This window comes from Gopherus evgoodei, chromosome 3, assembly GCF_007399415.2.
Source record: "Gopherus evgoodei ecotype Sinaloan lineage chromosome 3, rGopEvg1_v1.p, whole genome shotgun sequence".
Lineage (NCBI taxonomy): Eukaryota > Metazoa > Chordata > Testudines > Testudinidae > Gopherus > Gopherus evgoodei.
This window is the reverse complement of record NC_044324.1, coordinates 185795391-185801390: the sequence shown is the minus strand read 5'-3', so window position 1 is coordinate 185801390 and position 6000 is coordinate 185795391.

Here is a 6000-nt window from a genome sequence, read left to right as displayed (position 1 = left end):
AAGCAGTCCATTTGGTGCACAGGAGTATTTGCTCACGTTCTGTGCATGCTGTACAAAAAAAAGGTGTGGTCAGAGCCACATCACTTACTTGCTGTGATACCCTCCCACAGTAGGGTAAGAAAACAGGAGCGAGTTAAAGCTTCTTAAGGCAACTTTCACTTGCATATTTTCTGCTCTGCATATGGCACTGCAGTGTATATCAGTGGTGCTCTATGGTGTGGGTGGTGATTGGCAGCTAGAGGATTATAATCACTAAAGAAACATTTATATGTCCGATGGATGTCACGTTGGTGATATGCTTATACTGTAACATGTTTATGGAACCATATGCATTGGGATGTGGGCTTGTGATGGGGTGGACTAGGCCTGGAGGTCCCCTGCTAGAGCCTTGTGGCCCTGCCATGCTCTGCCCCAGTAGAGAGGGCAGTAGAGAGGTCCTCCAAGCTGCCTCAAGCAGCTGTGGGGGAAGAAGCCAATTGGGGGGCAGCAGGCTAATCTAAGAAGAGCTGTAGCACTGAGGTACAACCGCATCTGCTCTAACCCCTCAGACAGAGACCAACACTTACAAAATCTCCACCAAGCATTCTCAAAACTACAATACCCGCACAAGGGAAATAAGGAAACAGATCAACAGAGCCAGACGAGTACCCAGAAGCCTCCTACTGCAAGACAAACCCAAGAGAGAAACCAACAGGACTCCACTGGCCATCACATACAGTCCCCAGTTAAAACCCCTCCAACGCATCATCAGGGATCTACAACCCATCCTGGACAATGATCCCACATTTTCACAGGCCTTGGGTGGCAGGCCAATCCTCACCCACAGACAACTTGCCAACCTGAAACATATTCTCACCAGTAACTGCACACTGCACCATAGTAACTCCAGCTCAGGAACCAATCCATGCAACAAACTTCGATGCCAACTCTGCCCACATATCTACACCAGCGACACCATCACAGGACCTAACCAGATCAGCCAAACCATCACTGGTTCATTCACCTGCACCTCCACCAATGTAATATACGCCATCATATGCCAGCAATGCCCCTCTGCTATGTACATCGGCCAAACTGGACAGTCTCTATGGAAAAGGATAAATGGACACAAATCAGATATTAGGAATGGCAATATACAAAAACCTGTAGGAGAACACTTCAACCTCCCTGGCCACACTACAGCAGACCTTAAGGTAGCCATCCTGCAGCAAAAAAACTTCAGGACCAGACTTCAAAGAGAAACTGCTGAGCTTCAGTTCATCTGCAAATTTGACACCATCAGCTCAGGATTAAACAGAGACTGTGAATGGCTTGCCAACTATAAAATCAGTTTCTCCTCCCTTGGTTTTCACACCTCAACTGCTAGAACAGGGCCTCATCCTCCCTGATTGAACTAACCTCGTTATCTCTAGCTTGCTTGCTTATATATACCTGCCCCTGGAAATTTCCACTACATGCATCTGACAAAGTGGGTATTCACCCACGAAAGCTCATGCTCCAAAACGTCTGTTAGTCTATAAGGTGCCACAGGATTCTTTGCTGCTTTTACAGATCCAGACTAACACAGCTACCCCTCTGATACTTGTAGTGCCAGAGTGAGATCAGACTCTTGCTAGACCTGGAGGAAAGTGAATGGTGTGGCTAGCTGGAGCCACAAGGGATGTGGTCCAGGGAATTGTTGCAGCAATGAAGTTTATTTAAAGGGACACGGCAGATGGCTGCTATCTATAGGGTCCCTGGCTTGGGACACAGAGTAGAGGGCAGGCCCAGGTTCCCCCCAGTGGGAAAGTGGCCTGGACTTTGATGCACCCCAGAAGGGGAACTGAATTCTTTTAGTGGCTCAGCTGAAGAGCTGGGACCAGAAAGGCCCAGAGAGGTGAAGGATCTCCAGGAAGGGAGCCCTGAGGGACGTGGCCCCACACCAGAGCTGGGAGTGCTTAAAGAGCAGGGACAATTCGAGGGAGTCCAACAGGGCCTGAGACACAGTTTGGACCATGGTACTGTGATAGGCGCTGTTGCACTTATTGAAGAGTGAGCCCCAGGATAGGGCTGCAGATCAAAGGAACTCACGGACGGCACTGAAATAGGCTCCCTGATGGACTTATACCCCAGAAGGAGTTTGCTTTGCTTTTATCACACAGACAGACTATGTGTGATTTGGCCAGAGGGCTGAGTCTCCAAAGACCCACCATAAACAGAGAGCTTTCAGGCACACAAACACTTGGTCAGGGGGGCACTTGTGAGAGGTGAGCATGACCCCATTATAGGGGTGTTTAAGGATTATGTGTATAAAACGTAGACTTTGATCCTGAAACTGGATAGCATGAGTGGACCATTGTGTCCACATGCAGCCCCATTAACTGCGATAGGGCTCCACATGGGTGCTAGCACTGGCTGCCTGAATCCAACTGAAATATTGGGTCTTAGTTTGGTGCATTGTCACTAGTAGCTTTTTTCATTGAATCAATTAGATGTCTGTTCTGAATACTACTCTTCATTGTATTGGGTTGATGGAGTTTTTTGATTGAATGTAAATGGATACTACCTTTCCAAGAGCATGAGTATCCATAAGAATATCATGCCAGAGCTGATGAGCATACACAGGCCCTGCAAAAATAATATTGTATGTGCCATTCCATTAGATATGGTACATAGTGATGTCATTACACATTCATATCTGAGTCATCTGAGCTTTTCTTCTATAGTCCTTTGAATTACCTCAGCTGTATGTCTACTTGCATCAGCCAATACCAACCTCTGTATAATAGATAGTAATATATAACTCTAGTTATAGGTTATCTGCTGTTTTCTGGATTTCCAGGAGCCATAAATGGAAATGGCTTGGCTAAGTTGAGTAAACACTGCCTCTTTTTTTATATGGAATGTTTGGGTTTGCATTTTACTGAAATACAGGTCAATGAGGCACTGGACCTGTGATAAGGACAATGGCAAGTCAAGAGTGGGTGATGTCATGCTCTCTGAAGGCCAATGAGGGATCACTACACCACTGCTTGCTCCCCTCTTTGTAATGTTCTGAAACAAGGTAAGACTCTTATTATTTGCCAGTGCTACTAGGTGCTCCTCCACACCCAGTTCTTGCTAGTCCCTAAACCTTGGCAACCCACACTAGATGGTCTGCCCTTTCATGCAGATTGGTGAGGCTCTGTGTGATGCTTTTCTTCTTTAAAAAAAAGATCATGTTACAAGGGAGCCTTAATGCTCAACCTTTTACTCTGTGTGTGTGTGCATGCGCAGATACACATGTGGGCTCATGGAAATTCATCCTGTATCAGTTCATATAGGAACTTGATGTTCTCTATATTTCTTGTAGCATAATTACTACTTATTGTTACATTACATGGTGGCATGATGTGTGTATGGACACTATGCAGTATCTGGAAGTATACAACAGTACCCAAAGAGGTAAAGAATTTACTCAGTTGATTTTATGGCAGCCACGAACATATCTGAAGTGACCTACTTGAGAGAGACAATCTCTACTGAATCTGTCTCATTTAAAGGTGATGTTTCGACCCTTTGGGTTCTGCCTTCTGCAAGCTCTTTTCTCCTCTGCTAAGATGGACTGCTTCTCCTCATAACTCTGGAGACCTTTGTTAAGCTCTTGTTTCCAAAGGCTATGGTCTTGAGTGTGATCTTCCCATTTGTACGCATCCATGTCCATGTCTTTGAGGTCTCGCTTTCACACATCATTTAAATGCAATTTTGGGCATCCTTTGGGTCTTTTTCCAGATGCCAGTTCACTGTAGAGGATGTCTTTTTGGATGCTCCCATCATTCATTCGGCACACATGCCCAAGCCAGTGGAGGCGTCACTGTCTGAGGTGCGGTTACATGGAGGGTATGCTGGCCCATTTGAGCACCTCAGTATTGGTGATTCTGTCCTTCCAGGAGATTCCAAAGATTTGATGAAGGCAACGCATCTGAAAGCTGTTGAGCCTCTTTTCCTGATGAGAGTATAACATCCAAGTCTCACTCCCATACAAAAGTATGCTGATAACACAGGCATGATTCACACAGATCTTTGTGTGGTCTATCCATTTGTTGTTTTGCCATACCCTCTTGTTTGGTCTAGACATTGTTGTAGCGTCTTTTCCGATGTGGATGTTGAGTTCTGTTTCAAGTGAAAGGTTGACTGTGATCGTGGGCCCCAGGTAGGTGAACTCGTTCACCTTTTCAAGTTCATAGTTGTTGATCTTGGTGGAGGGTGCTTCCTCAACTCCTTGGCACATTATGTTAGTCTTTTTTAGGCTTATAGCTTTGGGAAAACTGTCCATTAGGCTTTGAAGATGAGCTTCTGTGTGCTCCCCCTACTTTTGAATATTCAGTATTGGGGATCGCTTTCCTCATTGGCAGTAGCAGAAATCCCTGAGCCTGTGGAACCTTCACCTCAGAAGCCAATAGTACTTTTGAGAAAAGACCTTCTGGTTCTTCACCCCAGACACAAAGAGGAATTTTATGGGAAACACCTAGCAACTCTCCACCTGTTTTCACCCCAGAAATAAAATTGTGAGGCATTCTGAAAAAGCAATTCAGTCTCCATACTCTATTCTATACCTGCTGAGGCTGACAACAAGGAGGCTAATTTGTGTTCACTGGGGTGGCATTTCGTGAGATGGAACTTTTCCATCAGGAACTGGACCGCCACCAAACAGCTTTCACATGTGGTCCCTGTAATGGGTTGGATCCCTCCCTTCTGAGATGCCACCTGATGTACTGGGATTTCACTGAGCCTCCCCTGCTCAGTCAGTCTGGGTTCCCTCTCCCTGCTTTGCTGAATTAGGCTTTCCGGCCTCTTGCAGCACATACACACAGGTAGGGCCACATCCCACTGCAGACACGGACTGAAGTCAGCTCTGTGTGAGAGGACTCCCCCAGCACTCACTTTTTGGGAGATAAACCCAAAATAATACCGTCTTGAGCTGTATAGAAAAATCTGCACAGCACAAGCTCATAAAAATCTGCTCTCTTCCTCAATGTGAAGAGAGATGTACACATTTCTTGCCCCGCCTCAGTTAGAAATTGTATAAACTGGGTTTTATTATAAACAAGAAATACGTTTATTAACTACAAAAGGAGAATTTTAAGTGAATATAAGAAATAACAGACAGAACAAAGCAGATTACAGAGCAAATAAAACAAAGTATGCAAGCTAAGCTCAATATACTTAAGAAGCAGGTTACAAAATGTATTTTCTTACCCTAAATATTATTTTAGGCAGGTTGCAAAGTTTCTGTGGTTCAGAGTTCCAGTTATATTTCTTTTCAGACTGGACCCTGTCTCTGTCTGGACTCCTCTCCAGCTTTTCTTCAGGTGGCTTCAAGAGTCTTTCTTCTTGGGCAGACAGGCCATGGAGAGGAGGAGTGCCATTTGCCTTCCTCCCCACACTTAAATAAGATATACATAAGGTGGAAATCCTTTGTTTCCCAAATTTGACCCCCTTTCCCATCCAGTGGAAGGTTACAAGAAATCCTAGGTAATGTTTAGTATCAGGTGACAAAACCACCTGACCTAGTAGTGTCACAGTTACGTCCCTGGACACCTCCCAGAAGAGAGAGAGATTAGTATATTCACAGTCTTGTTGTTTCTTCCTGATGGCTCATCACATCTGCTGGCCTGCGGTCTGGTGGGTGTCTTCTCAATACACATTCAGTTGTAATTTCTTACATAGTCCATATTCCTAACTTTAGATGCAGAGATGATACAGGCATACAAATTGTGTAATCACATTCAGTAAACCATAATCTTTCCAATGACACCTTGCAAGACCCATCTTACATAAAGTATATCTCAATTATGTCATTCATATCATAAGCATATTTTCATAAAGAATATGGAGTGAAACGTCAGTCACTATTCACCTGGGCTGGATTTGAACTGGTGATCTAGAGGCAACAAGCTGTGGTATTCTTCCTCTTCCAAATTTTCACCATTTAAAAAAAATGGCATCTCAGAGGGCCTTTCAAGTTGAAAATGGAACTGA